The sequence below is a fragment of the Rhipicephalus microplus genome, chromosome 9 (genome assembly GCF_043290135.1).
Source record: "Rhipicephalus microplus isolate Deutch F79 chromosome 9, USDA_Rmic, whole genome shotgun sequence".
Classification (NCBI taxonomy): domain Eukaryota; kingdom Metazoa; phylum Arthropoda; class Arachnida; order Ixodida; family Ixodidae; genus Rhipicephalus; species Rhipicephalus microplus.
The window spans coordinates 33,352,476-33,379,985 of NC_134708.1; the positions used below are offsets into that span (position 1 = coordinate 33,352,476).

The window sequence follows — 27,510 nt, forward strand, 5'->3', positions numbered from 1 at the left end:
AAACTGGAGGAGTAAAATACCTTCTGTCGCCACACAGCTCTGAGGAAGCACTGCTCGAGCACCGCCCCTTTTGCTTTTTTCTTCATTTAATCACAATATCCTGAGTGCTATTTTACACTAAGTTCTCTTTATCAACAAGGAGCTTATCGTATCGAAGTTTGAAAGAGCATTTCAGCATTCGCGCATGATTCACAAGTTTAGATCGTGCAAGCCTGATGTCCGGGCTGAAATCCTCACGAATAGCCAAGTTAGTGCCCTTAAGCTTATCACCACAACATAAGATGCGTTCCTTATTCTCGAAGTTAAGAAACTTGATAATGACAGGCCGGTTTTTTTCTTTCGTGGAATCTACCAAGTCGATGACAGCGTTCTATATTTACGGCAGTAATCTGTTCACCCAGCTGCCTTTGTAAGAAAGATAGCACTTTCTCCTCGGACTCGGACCATGTTCCATTGTTTGCGTCATCTAGGCCAAAAATGATTAGGTTGGTTCTTCTGGATCGGTTGCTCTCACTATCGAGCGATGCTCTAAGCTTCACCAGGTCTTGACGAAGGGCATCAAGAAGCTATTTATTGTCGGCTGGGGGTGAACGCGCGATGGGAAGCAATTCTAATGCGGATACACGAGTATCTAAAGCATCAAACCTAGAGTTGATAATTTCCTGGAATTTCTTCATTTTACCTATTTCTTGCGATATACGTTTTTGACCCTAAATTCACTCAGAAAACAGTTGAGTCAGTGAATTTGAGTCGGCATCCCCAGAGTCAGAATCATCCGTCTCATCGGCAATGAACGAACCACGTAGACGAGTGTTAGTGTTGTTTAACTTAGGAGGCTCCGGATTCAACTCTATACATCGCCGCACAAAAGAAGCTCGCTAACGCAGACTATAATGCCAGAGCAAAAAGACAGAATATCAGAGGTTCAAGACAAACTGTGTGGGTGAGACAACAGCAGCATCAAGCGATTTGCTGAACGAATGCACTTCGCATTCGGAACGTAACGTACCTGCGTAAAAAGCAGAAAACGGTTCAGCATTCCGCCAGCGCTACTGTAAACTCGCCCACTGAAGAAGGGAAGCGTCGTCTGTGTCCTTATATGCCCTGCCGACGATGTCACTAATTCATGTAGGTCGACGATTGGAGCAGTCAGGAATATCAGGTGACGAGGCCATGATCAGACTTGAACAATCTCCAGTGAAGTAGATAGGGCCGTTCGTGCCACCAAGACTCGAGCTGTGCACTGGCCAAAAGTCAGTCCGGTGGTTCGTTCCTTTGTTTTCGGGGCGAAGAAATTCGGCAGAGTCAATGAGAGGATCAGCGAAGCAAGCCAAACACTGCGTGAAAAGCAAAAAAAAAAAACGGTTCGGCATTCCACTAGCGCGACTGTGAACTCATTATAAGTGGTTGGCTTTGGAGAGGTCGAGGTCTATATTACCTCGAATATTACTTACCTGTAAGTTCTGCAGAGAGAATGACAAGGAATAGGTACCCAACTAAATAGGAAAAATTGAGAAAAAAAACATAAGCTCATTCTCACATTATGGGAAAGCTCAGGCAAGACAAACTCGCGGAGGAGGAAATAATGTACATAGCAAACGCGGAACAGGAGGCGGTATTCTCAAATAGAAACGCAGATAAACATTTCCCATCACGTTTCATGGCGCAATAAATCAGGATTGAAATGGGAAGAAGTGCCCTTTCTGCATAGCGCGCAATGGAGTCTTAAGCCGGCAATAAACTGGCGAACTATTGATTTGGCTTTTTTTTTCTTTTACACATCATTGATTTTTTTATGTATCTTACTCGCTTTTGGTCATGAAGTCGTTGTATTTGGCTGTCAAAGCACATAATTTATTGGCTTTTTTTTCGTCGTTATGTTCACAATTTCGATTTGGTATTGGGTTGTTTTGAACCGTAGTAATGGGACAATATTTACGTATTTTTGATTATTCCAATCACTTCGGTGTGCTATTATTGCCGCATTTACAGCCTGGTTATCCTAGCTCCAGCCGTTTTCAAATAGTCTCATCATTCCAAAGTTGCCATCAGAATTTCCCTTAAAGCCGCTGACTTCGGGTGATTTTTTACCGGATAACAGTTGTATTGCCAAGAAGTGATGCCATTTACATGCTTATGACATGATTTTACATCTTCCTGCCTATTTTCACCTTTGTTTAAATTGGCGTTTCGACTCTGGTGGAATTTTTCTTATGTTACATTGGGCTTTACCAGAAAGTAATTTGACCTGAGAACCCATCTTATATCCGAGTCAGATGTAATGCTAATAATATTTATATTCAAACATTTTTGTTTACAGCACGCCTAATGAGAATGTAAGCCTGCTTCAATCCGCTAGGGCGTGTGCGTAGTTAAAGGATACGCTTCGGCACCATGCCGAACAAAATAGACATGGGTTGATGAGGGCAGCGAGTTGGGTGGGTTTGTGAAGATGCATAACTTCTAATTCTTAGCGCCGAAATATACGGAGGCAAAAGGAAGATACTCTGCCAATTTTGTCTACGTCTCTTCTTTTTGTCTCCGTATTTTTTCGGCGCCAAGATTGCGAAGACATCGGTAATTGAAGCTTTAGTAATATCTGGGATTTTACGTCTCAGAAGTACGTGATTGTGAGAGACGCTGTGGTGGAGGTCTCCGGAAGATTTGAAAACCACGTGGTGTTCTTTAACATGTACTGATCTCGCACTGTATACGGGCCTCAAGGATTTTGTCTCGAAAGGTGACCACCACGATCGGGGTCGAACCCGTGACCTTCCGTTCAGCAGCCGAGCACTGTAACCGCTACACCAGTGGTTGGTCATTGCATTTTTTTACGCACAGATATATGAACAAACGACAAAAGAGGCACAGAAAGCGAGATAGGTCTAGCGACAAAACTAGACCTCATTTTGTGAAGAAGGGGTTATTTAAAAAATTCAAAAAATGAATGTGGAGAGCGAAGAAAGGACCGCATGACAGATGGCATATACTGTAATTCGAGTAAATGAGAATAAGAGAAAATGAATCGCCACGATGGCTTCAGACAACTGAATGAACAACGTAGCTTCCTAAAGGTAGAAGAAGCGTACTTGAACAGCGGGGCAGCCTCACCTCGACAGAGTACAAGGAGAGCGTTCACTGAACAAGGAGCGCTCAGAAGACAATCAGACAAAGTGACGGTCACGAAAAAAAAGTTTATTGTCATTATGCACAAAAAACAAGAACAAAAACGAGACCTTTTTCTATGAGCAATTTTGCGTAATTTTAGATTTTTTGCAAAAGTCAAGAGTATTTACCTTGCAGTTCGTAGCATATTTTCAGTTCCAAGCATTTACACGTAGTGCAAATGTGACTGACCTCGGCCATGGAGACGTCATATCTTTATTTATATAGATAATGAATGTCTCACCTTTATGCATTTAGCTATCTGTTTAGAAGAAATTATTCACGATTTAGAATACTAGGTACTCTACTATGGGAGAGCAGAAAGCCGTCCCGCGAAAGATCTGTACGAACTACAGCAAGCAGTTTCAACAGCTATTGGAATTCAAACTTGAAGTGAAAAGGAAACAAATACTCAATAATGATGCTGCATGTTGCAGTAGAAATGGGGAAAGGCTCCGGCAACTTGCAGCATGCACATTCAAAAATATGCCAGGCTAGGCTCACTTGTATATAACCCGCAATGACCCTCATATGTGCTTTAAATATACCCCGTTGGGCGCAACAATCTCTGCTTCGTGATTTCCCTGGATAGCAGAATTTAATCCCGTAACATGGCGGACAATTGCCTATTTTATTTATTTCTTTTTTCCCGCTTAACGAATCTCAATGGGAGCGCTTTGCCAAAACTTCCCTCCCATTAACGTGTAAAACGAAGCTTTCATCCTTCTTCTAACCTAGACAAAGAAAATGGCTGAGACAGTGGAACGTAGAAAGATCAAGAACGCCTTGGACCATTCGTTGTCAAAGCTAGAAACTGTTATTGAGGTGTAAGGCTTGTATGCCTCATCAAATCAAAAATCGACTGTCGGCACCTCTGGCATCACAAGGAGCGATACAAGAAGGCACCACCACCACCTAATGATGTCATCGTGACGTTACAGATCACCAGAATTTGTACCGTCACAGTGATATTCATCACTTCATGTGATGCCATACGATGACGTCGTTCTATGTTATTGTTTCGCAATAAAACGTTAGCCAATCGCTGCAGCTTACTTTTGATCAGTTGAGGTGACGATAGGTTGAAATGCCTTCAATCTTGGAAGAAAAAAAAGCATTTATTGACAGAAATAGGTTTGTGGTGTAGGATAAGCTAGGTCAGCAAGTCTCATCTGGAAGTCCTAGCCGACCTCAGCCTAGGACAGCACAAGCAGTTGCCGAGCTGAATGTCTTATCGATCAAACTGATTTGGTCGCCAATAAGGGCTATCGCTGACCAGTAAATCCTCTCATCACTCCGCACTTGCTTGTTCCACAATCTTCGAGGGGGTGCGAAACGACTTTGGACGCAGAAACTCTTCCGAGAGGGATGCGGAAACAACAGTTCATCGAATCAAAGGAAAAAACAAATCGGCACAGGGCACACCACACGTACCTTGCGAATCGATGTTATGCAAAGCATGTGCATGCGAGTTGAATGCGTTGTTTTTTTTTTTATTGAACGAGACTTTATGAAGTGGCGCTCATCATGTGTACAAATCCACGCAAGTACATACGTTAAGCAGCCAAATACGTTTTTAAATTAACAGTTGTTTCCGGTTGCGTAACAATTACGACAGCAACGTGGATATTAGAAACACGAGAAGTGGTAAGGTGATACCAATCGCTGGTGTTTGCATTTGGGCTTACAAGGATGGTAGCCCTCAGCACTGCTATGCAAATTAACCTCAGCAGATGGCGCCTCGCTACAGTTGACGTTAACCTAACCTGAAGGCTGTATCAGAGGAGTAGATAGGTACTATTTATAAAATTTGATAGCAAGAACAACAATCGGAATTGACCTTTCACGAACATTAGGGCCTATTTCTGATGTACTTCCAAGACCTGGTGGGGTTCTGTGGCAGAATACTTCATTGCCACGCTGAATGCCAGGGTTCGATTTCTGCGGGGGCACCGACATTTATTCTTTGAACTCGCACGGTCAACGCTGCCTACGTGAGCGTTTCGTTAACGCTCAAGTGTTAAAATTAGCCTTATCTGTTCTGAGCGTTTTTGGGTAGGTATAAAATGTCTATCACCTGTGGCACACAACCGCATACCAATGGCACATACATACCCCCGGGTATGTGCAACTCTTTTTGAAAAAGTGGTTGATGACATACGCGACGAGATTGCGACAGTAACCATGTCATGACCAGCGTGTCGTATTCGTCAAACCAGCTTAACCTATCGTACTAAATTTGGTGTACCCAAAGTTAAGGGGCGATAATGAGAACAGCCAGACGTAGGCCAATGAATACATAGATAGATAGATAGATAGATAGATAGATAGATAGATAGATAGATAGATAGATAGATAGATAGATAGATAGATAGATAGATAGATAGATAGATACGCAGACAGACAGACAGACAGACAGAGAGAAATAGATAGATAGATAGATAGATAGATAGATAGATAGATAGATAGATAGATAGATAGATAGATAGATAGATAGATAGATAGATAGATAGATAGATAGATAGATAGATAGATAGATAGATAGATAGAGATAGATAGATAGACAGATAGATAGATAGATAGACAGATAGATAGAAAGATAGAAATATAGATATATAGATAGACAGATAGATAGATAGATAGATAGATAGATATATAGATAGATAGATAGATAGATAGATAGATAGATAGATAGATAGACAGATAGATAGAAAGATAGACAGATAGATAGATAGATAGATAGATAGATAGATAGATAGATAGATAGATAGATAGATAGATAGATAGATAGATAGATAGATAGATAGATAGATAGATAGATAGATAGATAGAAGCCAAAAGTACTTGCGTAACGCAAAGAACTGCTTCGCATTTAAAATGAGATGGCTTTCGCCCTAATGTAGTCCTAAAGAAGTGCTCAAGGGTAACTACACCGCTCGGCGCTGATTTACACGCGCCAGTGCTCAACCTCACGGGTGATTTATGGTAATAACGAACGAGACCACTGTATTGCCCACTCTTCGTCTTTCACTTCGTGGATATGCTGTGTGTGTTTTTTGTGTGTGTGTGTGCGCGCGTTGAAGCTAACCTAAACTATATTTATTTATTTATTTTATTCATTTTATTTTTTACAATACTGCCACTCTCATCCGAGAGCATAGCAGGAGGGCATACAAATGTGTGTACAAGAAACACGTGAATCTGCAGGCTTGATTTATGAGGAAGAACAAAAAAGAATATATGCACACAAAGACAGAATAATTGCACAACTTTACGCCTAAACACGCCTATATTACAAGCTGTAGTAACAAGAAGAAGAAATAAACCAAAGAAACAAGTCCATCAAAAAGGTAAGAATAGTTTCAATACAAGGCTGCAGCAACGAAATACACAAGAAATTAACAGATTTGTAAGCTGGAAATGCTACACGTGTGCTGTTCGGTTAGCGCAACAATAAGTGTTATTTCTACACTGAATAATCTAGCATTTCGATGAACTTAGATAACGAGTCAGTGCTTGTTATCACGGGGTCTAGTTTATTCCACTCGCGTATTGCCATGGGAAAGAAAGAGTACATAAACGTGTCGTTACAGCAGGAATATTCGGTTATGGTGCGGTCGTGTTTGTGACGTGTAGGGCGGGTCTGAGAAAAAGATATATATTTATGCGTATCAATCTTGTAACTGTTATGAATTAGCTGAAACAAGAATTTTAGGCGAGCGTGCCTCGCTCTAACTGACAAACTTTTTATTCCTGAATCAGCAAAGAGGTTAGTGGGAGAGTCAGTCCGTTTATATTTATTGTAGATGAACCTTATAGCCTTTCGTTGGACACTTTCAATCTTTTTCATGAGGATAGTCGAGTGCGGAAACCATATCGTGCTTGCGTATTCCAGAAGCGGTCTAACGAACGTTCTATAAGCTAACAGCTTGGTAGGAGTGGGGGACGTCTTTAGGCACCGTTTTAGGTAGAACAGTTTGCGCAACGCGGCGGCGGTAATATTTGTGATGTGTGAATCCCATCTAAGATCGGAAGTAAGCGTAATTCCTAAATATTTGTGTTGCGAAACCTTACTTAAGGGTATGCCATTAATGAAGTATGTAAACATAGAAGGCTGTTTTTTTGTTGAAACAGTCATGGTAACGGATTTTTTAATGTTTATTGTCATTTGCCAGTCAGAACACCATTTCGTTATTTTACTAAGCGACGTGTTAAGCATTAGGTGGTCCGTATAGCTATTAATTTCCCTGTAAATAATGCAGTCATCTGCAAATAACTTGATGTTGCACTCGATATTAGAAGTTATGTCGTTAATAAAAATTAAGAATAATAACGGTCTCAGGACTGACCCCTGCGGAACCCCGGATGTCACAGGTACGGTCTCAGATGGTGTGTTTTCGAAGACAACAAACTGGGACCTGTTCGAGAGGAAGTCTTTTACCCATGCCGATATTGCGCCTTTGCCAATCACGTTTTCCAATTTCCCAAATAATTTAGTATGGCCTACACAATCAAACGCCTTGGGAAAATCCAACAGAATGATGTCTGTTTGCGCGTGGTTGTTTATTGATAGTGCGAGGTCGTGAACTACTTCTGCTAGCTGTGTAATAGTTGATAGGCCGCTGCAAAAGCCGTGCTGTTGAGGTGATAAAAAGTTCACTTTTTCCAAGTAAACAGATGCTTCAGGATTATGTGCTCAAGTAATTTGCATGACGTGCTTGTTAGTGAAATAGGCCTGAAAATTGAAACGTCAATTTTGTCTCCCGATTGGTGAATTGGTACTATTTTTGTTATTTTCCAGTCTTCCGGAAGGGTAGATGTTGAAAGCGACTTGCGAAAAATTAGGCCGAGGTACTTGCTACACCATTCTGCATACTTTTTTAGGAATTCATTTGGTATGTCATCCGGGCCGGTGGATTTTTTCGGGTCCAAGTTAAGCAATAGTTGCATAATTCCAGCGTTTGTGATGTTAATTTCGTCAATTTTGTCAGTATTGTGCTGTTCTAAATAAGGTGAAATGCCATTATCTGTCGTGAATACCGAGCGGAAGAAATCATTATGCGCATTCGACTTCGCTACCTTCTCTTCTGCTGTTAGTGTAGACGACGCTTCAGGACTTTTACGAAAATGCCTCCAGAATTTCGGCGGGCTATTTGTGATAAAGTTTGGAAGGGTTACGTTGAAGTAATGCTGTTTGGCTTGCTGCGTCTTTGTTTTCAGTCTCATGAATGCATTTAATAACTTCTCGTTACCTGGTGAGTTGGCGGGGTTGATCCTCGCTGCCCGCCGTAACCTTTTTACTTGACGTTTCGCTTGGATAATTTCTCGATTTATCCATGGGTTTTTTAGGTTGGTTTTTTTGTGTTTCACAGGTATAAAGGTATTGATGCAGTGAAGAACATGACCTTGAACTGGAGCCACAACAAATTTACATTTGCGGACATGTCTGAGGCAGTTTCAAAAAAAGGTTGGAATTCATGCGCGAGATACGTTTGAATACTGTCATTGTTGGCTTTCTGATAATTGATAATGGTTACTGCGGTAGGGCGAACTGTGAATTTACAATCAAGTACCAACCGACAAACAGGCATCTTGTGGTCAGATATCCCGTCAGCAACGCTTATCTCAATTTGCTCGTTTGGAAAATGGTCGCTCAGAAGGACGAGGTCGAGAATATTTTCAGTGGTTCCTTGTATGCGTGTTGCATCGGCTACTACCTGATGAAGGTTAAAATCAAGCATTAAATTAACCAGTGCTCACACGTGCGATGTGGTGGAGCCCCCCCTATAAACAAAATGTCCGTGATGAGACTGTGCACTTTGCGTTGTTCTTCGCACCACGCTAGTGCCAGAACTGCTGCCCACTTTGGGAAGCTCCAGAATAAAGCCTGTGTACTGTTCAGAATTAATGATGGGAACTAGGAGAAATCAGGACGCACAACTCAGGCACGTAATGGAGAGAGCGGTGTGGCCTTCATACCCGTGAGTTTCTAATGCACTGCACGACCTAAGAAAGCAATGCTACAAGAACTAAGTTCAGCCCCTATTCTTTCGACACTTAGTTAGTGTCGTGCAAAGACAGGTTTGTAGTAGTTAAAGGGGTCGTAAAACGGTCGCTTTACAATGACGGTGTGGCACCATTGGCAGTCACATCCACTAACTATATCATACGCCCAGCTGGACTTTATTCATAGACGCTTTGCCTATCGAGGAACGCGGAATTATACGGCATATCGAGTGCGCGCAAGAGGCACTCATCAGCGTCCTGCCATACGCGTTCCGCGTCTCACAAGAACGCTGCTTAATAGGACGTCACATTTCCAGTTAGCACCGATTGCGTATGGCAAAGACGCTGATGGGTGTCTAAATTGCACGCACTCGCAAGTACCGAATTAAGAGTTCCGCGTTCCTCGATAGGCAAAGCATTACTTATGATGACGTCACCTAGTTAGTGCGTGTGGACGCTGGTGGTTTCGCATCGTCGTTGTAGAGCGAGCGTTTGACGACCTTTTTAACTCAGAGATTCCTTAAACGAGTAAATTTAGTGAAACTTGTACAGTTGCGTGTTCAAGGAGAGCAAAAAAAAATGGCAGCATATCCACGGAGTGAATGATGGAGTGTGGGGCGAAGCATTCGTCCGTCGATTCGTTCTTGCTTCTGTCCGTCCATGCGTCCGTCTGTGCGACCGTCCATGCGTCCATCCGCCCGTCCGTGCGTGCGTCTGTTAGTGCGTCCGTCCCTGCGTTCGTCCATGCATCCGCCTCTGCGTCCATTCATGCGTCCATACATGCATCTGTCTGTGTGTCCGTTCGTCCATCTATTCAATACTCCAAGTACCAACATCTCGCATCTTTTCATCATATATTTCCCATATAGAAGTACCGCCATCCAGCGAACATTCCAAGGACTAAACGAGATGTGGCACACGCACACTTTCTTACGGCTTGCGCTTCGTGTCTACTTCCCACCTTTAACCACCTCGAGTTCATGGTATATACTAGTTCACTGTATTCATGGCACTGCGGACCAACGCTCGCTAAACCTTTCTAAAACCAAGGAGGTTACGCCCAGCGAGTATAACGTAGCAACCTTTTCCTGTCAGAAAGTGCTCAATGTACATGCCAATGGCTGGTAATGGGAAATGAGAGACAGGAGAATTCGGCTTTTACTTTCTTACGGCTTGCACTTCGTATCTACTTCCCACCTTTGACCACCTCGAGTTCATTCTTTGTATATACTAGTTGACTGTATTGATGGCACTGCGGCTCAACGCTCGCTAAACCTTTCTAAAACTGAGGAGGTTACACCCAGCGAGTATAACGTAGCAACTCTTTCTTGTCATATAGTGCTCAATGTACATGCCATGGGCTGCTAATGGAGATTGCAGTGTGCGCATTAACTAAAAGCCGAATGCTCCTGTCTCTCATGCCCCATTAGCAGCCATTGGCATGTACAGCAAGCACTATTTTTTATTGTTCAACAACGCACAGAAGAAATATGTCACCGGCACCACCTTGGAGGTCAAAATGTTATACTTGTTACACACTACACCGGCTGCGAGGGATGAACGGGTTCCGCTATAAGAAGCTTCGCCCCTAAAAAATACAGCAGCTGTGCTTAGATACCTCATCTCATAATAGGGTGCTGTTCATCGTCACACAAAAAAGGTAAAATGAGTGCTCACTGTACGATCGAAAACAGACAGAATAAACTCTAAGCACGTGTGTTGAGTAATAAGTTGAATTCTGTTGCTCTTACGTCACGGTAACTACGGTTGTCAGTATAGTCAGTGCTAAACGTAACCATTTCGTTTGAACCTGTGACTCGTGTTGGTTCAGTGCACCTTCCTAAAGATTTTGCTGTTTTCGCCACAAGACCGGACAAAACTTTGTTTTTTCTCGCAACGAGCCACGATAGCAAGCAGTTTTTCGTGAGAAGTAGCCAAAGAAAGTTTCGAGTTCTCAACGCTTCTCTGCTTTTAGAAAACTGGATATTCAAGGCCGAACCCCACCTCCCCGTTGTTTAATGCAGAAGTCTTGATTGCTTTTTTTGCAGCGGAACTTTACTACGAAGGTGCCTACGGTTGAAAAACCGGCTGAAAAAATAGCATTATTCTTACCGCAGTTTATTTTTTGTGCCGATTATATATGCTTATTGTAGAGTGAGACAGTGGTTTGCGGCAGTTGGCGCTTTCAATAATCTGATGTTTTGATGCGTGCTTGATACTAACTTACTATTCCTGCTATGTTAGCTTATCGTAACCTAAAAGTTGTTGCAGTTTTATTGCCACGCGCGTAAGTTGTTTTCACTCTTGTTTCATTCGGTTTTCGCCCACAAAGCTTGACAGAAAGGCTCAGCGCGAACTGCGCCCCAATGTTCGAGAAGGTTCGCGATTATTGTAGATTGTTGTGTTAAGGTTGCCTGCAAGACGCGAACACTCGAGATTATTCTAGAGTTTGCGTTACAACAAGTGACAAGCCTAAAATATTCGATGGCACATGTGTAAAAGCCAAGGCGCTTCGCCACTTGTCAGTTGATCGACGGCTGGCAGTCTGTTTGCCGCTATCAGTGTCATTGTGTATGGCTGTAATCTCACGTTCAGTTCACCGACCACAAGTTCGGCCAAATAAACAGTTTCATTTTCTACCTCCACTCTGCACTCATCGTTCACGTCGTGACCTTGTGACAATATTTAAAGTTCACCTTGTAGGGTTCGCATAGAAACTATTGTTTCTATCTTCAAATTAAGGTTTGATGATTGATTGGTATGTGAGGTTTAACGTCCCAAAACCTCCATGTGATTAAGAGAGACGCTGTAGTGGAGGGCTCCGGAAATTTCGACCACCTGGAATTTCTTGACGTACACCCAAATCTGAGCAAATGGGCCTAGAGCATTTTCGGCTCCATCTAAAATGCAGCCGCTGCCGCGATTTGATACCGCAACCCGCGGTCCAGCAGCCGGGTACCTTAGCCAATAAACAACCGTGGCGGGGCTAGTGTCATTTTATATCGTATTGCTCAATAACTAAAATACAACGTGGTCATCTTCCTTCCGCACGCTTCACATATCGTCAATTCCCAAGGTACGTGTGATCTGCCATTTTTTTTTCTTGTTATCCTTGTACTTCGTAGTAGCAAAATTATGCCTTAGTGTCCTTGGCGTATTCGATTGTCGCTTTGTCGTCACTTCGTGCCGCTTTTAGCGTATCCTTGCGCTCTAAGAAGAATTGGTCTTTAGAGGGAACTTGCTCTATTTGGCGACATACTATCCCTGACTGGGTCTATATTTTCTTAAGTCGAGCATACTTCTCGTGGTCTAGCTGCATTTTATATGGTGGTGAAAATGCTGTAGGCCCATGTGCTCAGATTTGGGTGCAGATTAAAGAACCTGAAGTGGTCGAAATTTTCATATAGGGCAGAGGAATTACCAAGGACAGGTTTGTTGTCAGCCCACCTAACACTGGGCATATTGAAATCGCTGCCTATAAGATAGTCATTGTTTATTGTAGAAAGAAACTTTACAATGGACCTGAAAGACTCATGCGATACGTATGCACGGAAACGGTAAAAGGAACCAATTGTCAGATTCTGTCCAGTTTTAAAATTGATATTGCACCAAACTGACTCGGAACAATCAGATGGGGTTAACACGGGAGACGACAGTAAGCATGAATCAACAAGAAGAAAGACACCACCACCATGCACGTTGCGATCAGAACGGTAGATGTGAAAACCAGGTGGAAAAAACTTCTGCGCTACCAACAGATTCCTCGTGCCAGGATTCCGTTGCCCCGCCACGAAGGTCTAGTGGCTAAGGTACTCGGCTGCTGACCCGCAGGTCGCGGGTTCAAATCCCGGCTGCGGCGGCTGCGTTTCCGACGGAGGCGGAAATGTTGTAGGCCCGCGTGCTTAGGTTTGGGTGCACGTTAAAAAACCTCAGGTGGTCGAAATTCCGGAGCCCTCCACTACGGCGTCTCTCATAATTTTATGGTGGTTTTGGGACGTTAAACCCCACATATCAATCAACCAATAAGCCAGGATTCCGTGCCTATACTCACGTTAGGTTTGACTGAAGAGGTCAGAGAAGCAAATTTATTGGTCTAGTTTTTTTATCTTTGGAAGTTAACGACGAAAATGGTGACCTCGGAAACTGGAGGAGTAAAATACCTTCTGTCGCCACACAGCTCTGAGGAAGCACTGCTCGAGCACCGCCCCTTTTGCTTTTTTCTTCATTTAATCACAATATCCTGAGTGCTATTTTACACTAAGTTCTCTTTATCAACAAGGAGCTTATCGTATCGAAGTTTGAAAGAGCATTTCAGCATTCGCGCATGATTCACAAGTTTAGATCGTGCAAGCCTGATGTCCGGGCTGAAATCCTCACGAATAGCCAAGTTAGTGCCCTTAAGCTTATCACCACAACATAAGATGCGTTCCTTATTCTCGAAGTTAAGAAACTTGATAATGACAGGCCGGTTTTTTTCTTTCGTGGAATCTACCAAGTCGATGACAGCGTTCTATATTTACGGCAGTAATCTGTTCACCCAGCTGCCTTTGTAAGAAAGATAGCACTTTCTCCTCGGACTCGGACCATGTTCCATTGTTTGCGTCATCTAGGCCAAAAATGATTAGGTTGGTTCTTCTGGATCGGTTGCTCTCACTATCGAGCGATGCTCTAAGCTTCACCAGGTCTTGACGAAGGGCATCAAGAAGCTATTTATTGTCGGCTGGGGGTGAACGCGCGATGGGAAGCAATTCTAATGCGGATACACGAGTATCTAAAGCATCAAACCTAGAGTTGATAATTTCCTGGAATTTCTTCATTTTACCTATTTCTTGCGATATACGTTTTTGACCCTAAATTCACTCAGAAAACAGTTGAGTCAGTGAATTTGAGTCGGCATCCCCAGAGTCAGAATCATCCGTCTCATCGGCAATGAACGAACCACGTAGACGAGTGTTAGTGTTGTTTAACTTAGGAGGCTCCGGATTCAACTCTATACATCGCCGCACAAAAGAAGCTCGCTAACGCAGACTATAATGCCAGAGCAAAAAGACAGAATATCAGAGGTTCAAGACAAACTGTGTGGGTGAGACAACAGCAGCATCAAGCGATTTGCTGAACGAATGCACTTCGCATTCGGAACGTAACGTACCTGCGTAAAAAGCAGAAAACGGTTCAGCATTCCGCCAGCGCTACTGTAAACTCGCCCACTGAAGAAGGGAAGCGTCGTCTGTGTCCTTATATGCCCTGCCGACGATGTCACTAATTCATGTAGGTCGACGATTGGAGCAGTCAGGAATATCAGGTGACGAGGCCATGATCAGACTTGAACAATCTCCAGTGAAGTAGATAGGGCCGTTCGTGCCACCAAGACTCGAGCTGTGCACTGGCCAAAAGTCAGTCCGGTGGTTCGTTCCTTTGTTTTCGGGGCGAAGAAATTCGGCAGAGTCAATGAGAGGATCAGCGAAGCAAGCCAAACACTGCGTGAAAAGCAAAAAAAAAAAAAAACGGTTCGGCATTCCACTAGCGCGACTGTGAACTCATTATAAGTGGTTGGCTTTGGAGAGGTCGAGGTCTATATTACCTCGAATATTACTTACCTGTAAGTTCTGCAGAGAGAATGACAAGGAATAGGTACCCAACTAAATAGGAAAAATTGAGAAAAAAAACATAAGCTCATTCTCACATTATGGGAAAGCTCAGGCAAGACAAACTCGCGGAGGAGGAAATAATGTACATAGCAAACGCGGAACAGGAGGCGGTATTCTCAAATAGAAACGCAGATAAACATTTCCCATCACGTTTCATGGCGCAATAAATCAGGATTGAAATGGGAAGAAGTGCCCTTTCTGCATAGCGCGCAATGGAGTCTTAAGCCGGCAATAAACTGGCGAACTATTGATTTGGCTTTTTTTTTCTTTTACACATCATTGATTTTTTTATGTATCTTACTCGCTTTTGGTCATGAAGTCGTTGTATTTGGCTGTCAAAGCACATAATTTATTGGCTTTTTTTTCGTCGTTATGTTCACAATTTCGATTTGGTATTGGGTTGTTTTGAACCGTAGTAATGGGACAATATTTACGTATTTTTGATTATTCCAATCACTTCGGTGTGCTATTATTGCCGCATTTACAGCCTGGTTATCCTAGCTCCAGCCGTTTTCAAATAGTCTCATCATTCCAAAGTTGCCATCAGAATTTCCCTTAAAGCCGCTGACTTCGGGTGATTTTTTACCGGATAACAGTTGTATTGCCAAGAAGTGATGCCATTTACATGCTTATGACATGATTTTACATCTTCCTGCCTATTTTCACCTTTGTTTAAATTGGCGTTTCGACTCTGGTGGAATTTTTCTTATGTTACATTGGGCTTTACCAGAAAGTAATTTGACCTGAGAACCCATCTTATATCCGAGTCAGATGTAATGCTAATAATATTTATATTCAAACATTTTTGTTTACAGCACGCCTAATGAGAATGTAAGCCTGCTTCAATCCGCTAGGGCGTGTGCGTAGTTAAAGGATACGCTTCGGCACCATGCCGAACAAAATAGACATGGGTTGATGAGGGCAGCGAGTTGGGTGGGTTTGTGAAGATGCATAACTTCTAATTCTTAGCGCCGAAATATACGGAGGCAAAAGGAAGATACTCTGCCAATTTTGTCTACGTCTCTTCTTTTTGTCTCCGTATTTTTTCGGCGCCAAGATTGCGAAGACATCGGTAATTGAAGCTTTAGTAATATCTGGGATTTTACGTCTCAGAAGTACGTGATTGTGAGAGACGCTGTGGTGGAGGTCTCCGGAAGATTTGAAAACCACGTGGTGTTCTTTAACATGTACTGATCTCGCACTGTATACGGGCCTCAAGGATTTTGTCTCGAAAGGTGACCACCACGATCGGGGTCGAACCCGTGACCTTCCGTTCAGCAGCCGAGCACTGTAACCGCTACACCAGTGGTTGGTCATTGCATTTTTTTACGCACAGATATATGAACAAACGACAAAAGAGGCACAGAAAGCGAGATAGGTCTAGCGACAAAACTAGACCTCATTTTGTGAAGAAGGGGTTATTTAAAAAATTCAAAAAATGAATGTGGAGAGCGAAGAAAGGACCGCATGACAGATGGCATATACTGTAATTCGAGTAAATGAGAATAAGAGAAAATGAATCGCCACGATGGCTTCAGACAACTGAATGAACAACGTAGCTTCCTAAAGGTAGAAGAAGCGTACTTGAACAGCGGGGCAGCCTCACCTCGACAGAGTACAAGGAGAGCGTTCACTGAACAAGGAGCGCTCAGAAGACAATCAGACAAAGTGACGGTCACGAAAAAAAAGTTTATTGTCATTATGCACAAAAAACAAGAACAAAAACGAGACCTTTTTCTATGAGCAATTTTGCGTAATTTTAGATTTTTTGCAAAAGTCAAGAGTATTTACCTTGCAGTTCGTAGCATATTTTCAGTTCCAAGCATTTACACGTAGTGCAAATGTGACTGACCTCGGCCATGGAGACGTCATATCTTTATTTATATAGATAATGAATGTCTCACCTTTATGCATTTAGCTATCTGTTTAGAAGAAATTATTCACGATTTAGAATACTAGGTACTCTACTATGGGAGAGCAGAAAGCCGTCCCGCGAAAGATCTGTACGAACTACAGCAAGCAGTTTCAACAGCTATTGGAATTCAAACTTGAAGTGAAAAGGAAACAAATACTCAATAATGATGCTGCATGTTGCAGTAGAAATGGGGAAAGGCTCCGGCAACTTGCAGCATGCACATTCAAAAATATGCCAGGCTAGGCTCACTTGTATATAACCCGCAATGACCCTCATATGTGCTTTAAATATACCCCGTTGGGCGCAACAATCTCTGCTTCGTGATTTCCCTGGATAGCAGAATTTAATCCCGTAACATGGCGGACAATTGCCTATTTTATTTATTTCTTTTTTCCCGCTTAACGAATCTCAATGGGAGCGCTTTGCCAAAACTTCCCTCCCATTAACGTGTAAAACGAAGCTTTCATCCTTCTTCTAACCTAGACAAAGAAAATGGCTGAGACAGTGGAACGTAGAAAGATCAAGAACGCCTTGGACCATTCGTTGTCAAAGCTAGAAACTGTTATTGAGGTGTAAGGCTTGTATGCCTCATCAAATCAAAAATCGACTGTCGGCACCTCTGGCATCACAAGGAGCGATACAAGAAGGCACCACCACCACCTAATGATGTCATCGTGACGTTACAGATCACCAGAATTTGTACCGTCACAGTGATATTCATCACTTCATGTGATGCCATACGATGACGTCGTTCTATGTTATTGTTTCGCAATAAAACGTTAGCCAATCGCTGCAGCTTACTTTTGATCAGTTGAGGTGACGATAGGTTGAAATGCCTTCAATCTTGGAAGAAAAAAAAGCATTTATTGACAGAAATAGGTTTGTGGTGTAGGATAAGCTAGGTCAGCAAGTCTCATCTGGAAGTCCTAGCCGACCTCAGCCTAGGACAGCACAAGCAGTTGCCGAGCTGAATGTCTTATCGATCAAACTGATTTGGTCGCCAATAAGGGCTATCGCTGACCAGTAAATCCTCTCATCACTCCGCACTTGCTTGTTCCACAATCTTCGAGGGGGTGCGAAACGACTTTGGACGCAGAAACTCTTCCGAGAGGGATGCGGAAACAACAGTTCATCGAATCAAAGGAAAAAACAAATCGGCACAGGGCACACCACACGTACCTTGCGAATCGATGTTATGCAAAGCATGTGCATGCGAGTTGAATGCGTTGTTTTTTTTTTTATTGAACGAGACTTTATGAAGTGGCGCTCATCATGTGTACAAATCCACGCAAGTACATACGTTAAGCAGCCAAATACGTTTTTAAATTAACAGTTGTTTCCGGTTGCGTAACAATTACGACAGCAACGTGGATATTAGAAACACGAGAAGTGGTAAGGTGATACCAATCGCTGGTGTTTGCATTTGGGCTTACAAGGATGGTAGCCCTCAGCACTGCTATGCAAATTAACCTCAGCAGATGGCGCCTCGCTACAGTTGACGTTAACCTAACCTGAAGGCTGTATCAGAGGAGTAGATAGGTACTATTTATAAAATTTGATAGCAAGAACAACAATCGGAATTGACCTTTCACGAACATTAGGGCCTATTTCTGATGTACTTCCAAGACCTGGTGGGGTTCTGTGGCAGAATACTTCATTGCCACGCTGAATGCCAGGGTTCGATTTCTGCGGGGGCACCGACATTTATTCTTTGAACTCGCACGGTCAACGCTGCCTACGTGAGCGTTTCGTTAACGCTCAAGTGTTAAAATTAGCCTTATCTGTTCTGAGCGTTTTTGGGTAGGTATAAAATGTCTATCACCTGTGGCACACAACCGCATACCAATGGCACATACATACCCCCGGGTATGTGCAACTCTTTTTGAAAAAGTGGTTGATGACATACGCGACGAGATTGCGACAGTAACCATGTCATGACCAGCGTGTCGTATTCGTCAAACCAGCTTAACCTATCGTACTAAATTTGGTGTACCCAAAGTTAAGGGGCGATAATGAGAACAGCCAGACGTAGGCCAATGAATACATAGATAGATAGATAGATAGATAGATAGATAGATAGATAGATAGATAGATAGATAGATAGATAGATAGATAGATACGCAGACAGACAGACAGACAGACAGAGAGAAATAGATAGATAGATAGATAGATAGATAGATAGATAGATAGATAGATAGATAGATATATAGATAGATAGATAGATAGATAGATAGATAGATAGATAGATAGATAGATAGATAGACAGATAGATAGAAAGATAGACAGATAGATAGATAGATAGATAGATAGATAGATAGATAGATAGATAGATAGATAGATAGATAGATAGATAGATAGATAGATAGATAGATAGATAGATAGATAGATAGATAGATAGATAGATAGATAGATAGAAGCCAAAAGTACTTGCGTAACGCAAAGAACTGCTTCGCATTTAAAATGAGATGGCTTTCGCCCTAATGTAGTCCTAAAGAAGTGCTCAAGGGTAACTACACCGCTCGGCGCTGATTTACACGCGCCAGTGCTCAACCTCACGGGTGATTTATGGTAATAACGAACGAGACCACTGTATTGCCCACTCTTCGTCTTTCACTTCGTGGATATGCTGTGTGTGTTTTTTGTGTGTGTGTGTGCGCGCGTTGAAGCTAACCTAAACTATATTTATTTATTTATTTTATTCATTTTATTTTTTACAATACTGCCACTCTCATCCGAGAGCATAGCAGGAGGGCATACAAATGTGTGTACAAGAAACACGTGAATCTGCAGGCTTGATTTATGAGGAAGAACAAAAAAGAATATATGCACACAAAGACAGAATAATTGCACAACTTTACGCCTAAACACGCCTATATTACAAGCTGTAGTAACAAGAAGAAGAAATAAACCAAAGAAACAAGTCCATCAAAAAGGTAAGAATAGTTTCAATACAAGGCTGCAGCAACGAAATACACAAGAAATTAACAGATTTGTAAGCTGGAAATGCTACACGTGTGCTGTTCGGTTAGCGCAACAATAAGTGTTATTTCTACACTGAATAATCTAGCATTTCGATGAACTTAGATAACGAGTCAGTGCTTGTTATCACGGGGTCTAGTTTATTCCACTCGCGTATTGCCATGGGAAAGAAAGAGTACATAAACGTGTCGTTACAGCAGGAATATTCGGTTATGGTGCGGTCGTGTTTGTGACGTGTAGGGCGGGTCTGAGAAAAAGATATATATTTATGCGTATCAATCTTGTAACTGTTATGAATTAGCTGAAACAAGAATTTTAGGCGAGCGTGCCTCGCTCTAACTGACAAACTTTTTATTCCTGAATCAGCAAAGAGGTTAGTGGGAGAGTCAGTCCGTTTATATTTATTGTAGATGAACCTTATAGCCTTTCGTTGGACACTTTCAATCTTTTTCATGAGGATAGTCGAGTGCGGAAACCATATCGTGCTTGCGTATTCCAGAAGCGGTCTAACGAACGTTCTATAAGCTAACAGCTTGGTAGGAGTGGGGGACGTCTTTAGGCACCGTTTTAGGTAGAACAGTTTGCGCAACGCGGCGGCGGTAATATTTGTGATGTGTGAATCCCATCTAAGATCGGAAGTAAGCGTAATTCCTAAATATTTGTGTTGCGAAACCTTACTTAAGGGTATGCCATTAATGAAGTATGTAAACATAGAAGGCTGTTTTTTTGTTGAAACAGTCATGGTAACGGATTTTTTAATGTTTATTGTCATTTGCCAGTCAGAACACCATTTCGTTATTTTACTAAGCGACGTGTTAAGCATTAGGTGGTCCGTATAGCTATTAATTTCCCTGTAAATAATGCAGTCATCTGCAAATAACTTGATGTTGCACTCGATATTAGAAGTTATGTCGTTAATAAAAATTAAGAATAATAACGGTCTCAGGACTGACCCCTGCGGAACCCCGGATGTCACAGGTACGGTCTCAGATGGTGTGTTTTCGAAGACAACAAACTGGGACCTGTTCGAGAGGAAGTCTTTTACCCATGCCGATATTGCGCCTTTGCCAATCACGTTTTCCAATTTCCCAAATAATTTAGTATGGCCTACACAATCAAACGCCTTGGGAAAATCCAACAGAATGATGTCTGTTTGCGCGTGGTTGTTTATTGATAGTGCGAGGTCGTGAACTACTTCTGCTAGCTGTGTAATAGTTGATAGGCCGCTGCAAAAGCCGTGCTGTTGAGGTGATAAAAAGTTCACTTTTTCCAAGTAAACAGATGCTTCAGGATTATGTGCTCAAGTAATTTGCATGACGTGCTTGTTAGTGAAATAGGCCTGAAAATTGAAACGTCAATTTTGTCTCCCGATTGGTGAATTGGTACTATTTTTGTTATTTTCCAGTCTTCCGGAAGGGTAGATGTTGAAAGCGACTTGCGAAAAATTAGGCCGAGGTACTTGCTACACCATTCTGCATACTTTTTTAGGAATTCATTTGGTATGTCATCCGGGCCGGTGGATTTTTTCGGGTCCAAGTTAAGCAATAGTTGCATAATTCCAGCGTTTGTGATGTTAATTTCGTCAATTTTGTCAGTATTGTGCTGTTCTAAATAAGGTGAAATGCCATTATCTGTCGTGAATACCGAGCGGAAGAAATCATTATGCGCATTCGACTTCGCTACCTTCTCTTCTGCTGTTAGTGTAGACGACGCTTCAGGACTTTTACGAAAATGCCTCCAGAATTTCGGCGGGCTATTTGTGATAAAGTTTGGAAGGGTTACGTTGAAGTAATGCTGTTTGGCTTGCTGCGTCTTTGTTTTCAGTCTCATGAATGCATTTAATAACTTCTCGTTACCTGGTGAGTTGGCGGGGTTGATCCTCGCTGCCCGCCGTAACCTTTTTACTTGACGTTTCGCTTGGATAATTTCTCGATTTATCCATGGGTTTTTTAGGTTGGTTTTTTTGTGTTTCACAGGTATAAAGGTATTGATGCAGTGAAGAACATGACCTTGAACTGGAGCCACAACAAATTTACATTTGCGGACATGTCTGAGGCAGTTTCAAAAAAAGGTTGGAATTCATGCGCGAGATACGTTTGAATACTGTCATTGTTGGCTTTCTGATAATTGATAATGGTTACTGCGGTAGGGCGAACTGTGAATTTACAATCAAGTACCAACCGACAAACAGGCATCTTGTGGTCAGATATCCCGTCAGCAACGCTTATCTCAATTTGCTCGTTTGGAAAATGGTCGCTCAGAAGGACGAGGTCGAGAATATTTTCAGTGGTTCCTTGTATGCGTGTTGCATCGGCTACTACCTGATGAAGGTTAAAATCAAGCATTAAATTAACCAGTGCTTTCGATGACAGAGACGTGTGGTGCATAGTAGCCCAGTCAAAACATTGAGGTTGAAGTCACCCATAATAATCACACGATTGCTGCGTACATGCTGCGAAAGAAATTCTTGGATGAAAGATATACCGTCTTCACCGGAGGACGGGCTACGACAGACGCATCCAGTGATTGTACTCGGGCCATCGCAAGCTATCTTACAAAAAACAGCCTCCGCACTTGCTACCTCGGGCAAACATGTGAAAGGGATACATTTTTTATTTATTAAAGCTACCCCTCCGCCTCGAGTTGGCCTATCTTTCCTGACAACTGAGTAGTTTGGGGGAGCAATTTCATGGCTGGATACATCTGAGGAAAGCCATGTCTCCGTTATAGCCACAAGGTCAGGATCATAATCAAGTAAGCTATGCTCGAGTTGTTCTATCTTGTTTAGTATACTCCGGGCATTTATGTTCAGCGAGGTTAGCTCTTTAACAGCGCGTTGCTTCGAGTCGTCGGCTTGCTCGGGATTTCTTTTTGCTTGGTTTCTTTCATTGGACCTTTGCTTGCATTTTGGTCGTTTTTTTTCATCGGTATCTTGTCGCTCATTTCATCGCTCCAAACGAATGCGCGCTTGTCAATTTACAATTTGTCAAATGAAAGGGTAACCTTTTCTTTATTTTCACGGTTTGGCTTCGCACTATCCCATAGCTTCTTTCTTACTTCTCGTACTTTCGGCGAGAAGTCTTCGCCGATAGCAAACGAAGTACCTTTCAGTTTGAACCCTCTTTTTAGAATTTCTGTTTTCTCTCTCCAGTCCAACAGCCGTGTTTACTGGCCGTGTTTTTTTGGGTGCAGGTTTACCTAACCGGTGTATCCGTTCTATGGCAGCCTTATCTAACTCGAGTATCTCATTGATTATAGTCGTGCTCACGGTGTCCGCTAGCGTATCGCTTGTTTCTCCGTCAACCTCTGAGAGACCGTAAACAATCAAGTTATTGCTCCGGCTACGGTTGTCCAAGTCACCGATTTTCTTTTCCAGAACTTCAATGGCTCGACTCATAGAATCAATCTGAGTTTGGCAAGATTCTGTTTTAGCTTCTAGTATAGCCAGGCCATCTAATTTCTTGTCTATGTTAGCTAGCCGTTCTTCCTTAATGTCTCTGATGTCGGCCGCTATTGCTTGCAGTTGCTTTGCAATGGCAGCTAAATCCGGGCCTGGGTTTGATTCGATATCCCCGGCTAGCATGAGCAATTTTCGCACGGACGCTGCAGTTTCATAGATACAACAACACAGCCATGGGCACGGCAGCACTACCAAAAACGGGTCACTTGAACGATAGCATTTTCCGTAATTTTTTCTTACCTGTAGTAGGAAGACGAACGGATTAGACGCCATACTGGCAGAGCCGCCGTGCCCAATAGCTGCGGTGCTGGCGGGTAGGCAATTTATAAGCTTGGTGGGCGGTGGCGCTGGTATGAAGTGATGCGCCAAGTGGTCGGCGCACGTTGAGGTCCGGTGATGCAGTGGCAGATACTGTAGATTATCCATGTGGCAGGTCGCATTTGGAAACGCGTGGCAGCAGGTGACGCCATGGTCTAGTGCAGTCCAGGGCAATCCATGTAGTTCGGCGCTTCTAGCGGTGCCGAGAAGCGCCGGTCCCACGAACATCTGCAGTAGGTAGACGAACGGATTAGAACGGATATGGACTGAATCTTTAACTTTAGAAAAATACCAGGGGCTGTTATGTCTTATATGCCGTTACTTCATTAGAGAAAGTGACGTGGTGGTTTTAGTATAACATTGCTTCTTGGCGACAGCATTTATTCTTTTGCTTTTATGGAATAACCCAGCTAACGTTAGCTGAGCCAAGTATTTGGCCTCCCTGGTTTGTTGAAGTACATGTTCCTCATTACACGAGTCACTGATGAACAAGGACAGTGTTTTTCGCGAAGGCATTCTAATGAGTACCACTCAATCGGTTTGTTGTTCACACTGGTTCTATTTTCTAACAAAGAAACAAGAAGCTTGAATAATGCTCGATACCGTATTTCACTTCCTTCATCTATAACCACTAAGGCCAGTTATATTATTTCTGTCGCCTTTGAAAGAAATAGGCAGATCCTATGCCTGTTGTTGTTTTATCGTTTTCAGTGGTATTGTAGTGGCTGTATAATCTGTGTTCGCCTCTCTCATTATGCTTTATTCTTTTTACAGGTGAGTTGATGCCTTGCTGATCAAAGGCGGTGAGTCTTAAGCAGTTACCTCATGCATGTTTACCTTTTCATTTCTTATTGCGACGATTATTCTCGTGTTAATAAAATATTCTGTTAAAATTCAAAAACAACACACTTGCTGAGAGGAGACGCTTGTGCACGTTAAAGAACCCCAGGTGGTCTAAATTTCCGGAGCCCTCCACTACGGCGTCTCTCATAATCATATAGTGGTTTTGGGACGTTAAACCCCACATATCAATCAATCAGACGCTTGTTAGCAAGATCATGCGCAAAAAAATGTGGACTGGCGGCACCAGCCTTACCACACAAGTTGCCGTTACGTTATAGATGTGAGCTGCGTCTACTTTTCGCTGCGTAGTTCTTAAAAGGGAAGGTGAAGTGCATTGCCTTTTGATGAAGCAAGAGGCTTAAATTCCAAATCTTAGGAAATTTTGTTCAGACTAAGAGTCTAGAATAGCATTGGAAAACTTCGAAGTACCCGCCACGGTACTCTTGCCGCTAAAGCGGCTGACTCGCTGGTCGTGGGATCGAATCCCGGCCAGGGCGGCCGCATTTTCGAAGGAAGCGAAAATGATTGAGGCACGTATGCTTATATTTAGGTGCACGTTAAAGAAAGGCTGGTAGTTTAAATTTTCGGAGCCCACTACTACGGTGTCTCTCATAGTGATTAGGTGGTTTTGGGACGTTAGACCCCAATAACTACAAACTCGAAATTCTTTACGTCACCATCGAATATTTTGTCAGGAAATGCAGAAGTAGATTACGCCACTTAAGCTACGCGCGCCACACTCGCGCTGTGGGGGCTCAAAGTCATTTCGACATGGTGAATTGCCTTTGTAAACATGCTGACGTAAAGCCATGACACCTCGATGAAAAAAATAACGTAAATAAAGGCTTCGCTTGTCACGTGTTCATAAAACTTCACGGGCCTTCTATTGGGCTCTATTACCATTCATGCACCAAAACCAAGACTGCTGTAAAGTCGAAGACAGGAAAAGAAGGGAAAGGGTACAGCACAGTGCAAAAAATGAGCAGAGGAGTAAGGAGATTTGGGCGTCGGTGTCATACAGGTGGTTAAACACACAGAAAGTATCTGAAGTGCTAAACCATGCCCATTTTCATTTATCTCTGCACCAATTAGCATTTCTTTCTTGAGGCTTCCTCTCCACTCCGCCTATAGGAGGCTAACTGAGTCAAAGCTGCGCATAAATATGTATTACAGTTACGCGACACCAGAAAAAAAATTAACAGCTGCAGCCTATCTTTGTGCAACATTAATGATTGCGGCTATCGCACTCATGGCTATGCCCTGGCGTAGTAACTATTACGTTCTCCCATCTCATTAGGTCACCCAGAATAAACTCCATGCTCAGCTTATGCATCGATAGCTGCTTACATACGTCGGCTTTGCCCGAGACGCAAGAAATACATGGGCCATATGTGCTCCAGTGCTACAGTGTGTCTGATTCCCATCTAATTATTCGGTGGTGCCGGCGAACCAGCAGAAACTTCGCCGCCGCATGCGTTGTGATTCCGCTCCGCTAACCACTCACGCCGTACCGAGAGGTCACGCTCGTGCTAGCCTTTTCTTTCTCTTTCTACCTGTTCTTTTAACTCGCTTGCATTAGCAGCTCCATTTAGGGCAGCAGAAATCACGTCCTTTGCTTTCCCAAACCTCTCTTCGTCCGGGCAGTTCCAACCTATAGACGTATAGATGTGCTCGTGCGCCACGCGTGATATATGTGTGCTCCAAATGGTCGGTCATTGCAGCGGCTGGAAGCAACGAACTATGGCTCGGGAAACGCGCACGAAAAAATGTCCCCACTTCTTTCTCTCTCACAGCCCTAGGTCATGAAGGTACGTACACCCTAACCCACACCTTCAGCACACACCCACCTTACGCATGCGGGACATGCTTTCCTCTGGTTTTGAGATCTTCGCGTGTGCCGGCGTGATTTTGGGAACGAAAAGTAAATCAAGACTGAAAACACGAAGATTTAAAAAAAAAACTTTACATGTAATGCGTTCTGGGAATAAATTCGATTCGAGACAGTCACCGACTGACTGCTTATATGTCATGCTGTCTTGATGTCATGGCCCCGCCGCGGTGGTCTAGTGGCTAAGCATACTCGGCTGCTGGACCCCAGGTAGCGGGATGAAATTTTTGCTGCGGTGATGGAGGAGAAAATGCTGTAAGCCCGTGTTCTCTGATTTGAGTGCACGTTAAAGAACCCCAGGTGGTCCGAATGTTCGGAGTCTTCCACTACAGCGCGTGTCATAACAATGGTGGTTTTAGGACGTTAAATACCACATGTCTATCTATTATCTCATGTTATAATGTCATAATGACATCGTGAGCTTTAATAATATTAATAATAATAATAATAATAATAATAATAATAATAATAATAATAATAATAATAATAATAATAATTAATATCCCAAAACCACCATATTATTATGGTAGATGCCATAAGTGGGGGTCTCCGAAAATTTCAACCACGTGTGGTTTTTGAATATACATTCAAACCTCAGTAGACACGGCCTTCAAGCATTTTCGCCTCCATCAAAAATTCAGCCACAGGAGCCGGGATTCGATCCCGCTACCTGCGGGTCAGCAGTCGAACACTGGACCCTTACAAAACCATGGTGGATATACGCGGGTACGTCAGAAGTTTTGGAGATATGCAGCATCTTGATAATTTTTTCACCACTAAGGTTATAGACGTCGCAGGATGCTCATGCAGTCGGCCATCAATTTTCACATTTCACTAGACTTCAGAGGCTTTCTGTTAAATAGATATTTTACCAGATTTTTCGCCAATGTCTACAGATAAGCAATACCGTTACGTCACGCCAGCAAGCATTATTTCACGCAAACTTCATAAGTTTCCCGTTCTATTCCAGAGCCCGAATTTCTCGTATCGCTATTACAGTCTTCCTTTCCATATTTACAAGGCTTGCGAAGCGCCTAGCAGTCGGAGAAGAAAAAAAAAACCTAGCCACAAAGACAAACAGTGTACTTATGCGGGTCATAAATTACTCAGACTAAGATGCATTAAAATATGCGCCTAGAAGTGAGCACAGTACTAAGTAAAGCGAGATTATGCGAGAGAGATGGAGCGAGGGACTTAGGTAGCGAGGGAAAACCAAACAGAGAAAGTCCAGTCAGTGGCTGCTAGCACAACGCAGCTATATGTCCGTGGACATGAATAATGCATATTA

The 27,510-nt window shown here is 42.8% G+C and overlaps 1 protein-coding gene across 1 annotated transcript in view; it reads left to right on the plus strand.

Moving 5' to 3' along the window:
* LOC119163684 (uncharacterized) overlaps nt 1–27,510 on the plus strand; it is a 356,800-nt gene that overhangs the window by 156,843 nt on the left and 172,447 nt on the right. The gene's annotated exons all lie outside the window — the stretch shown is intronic.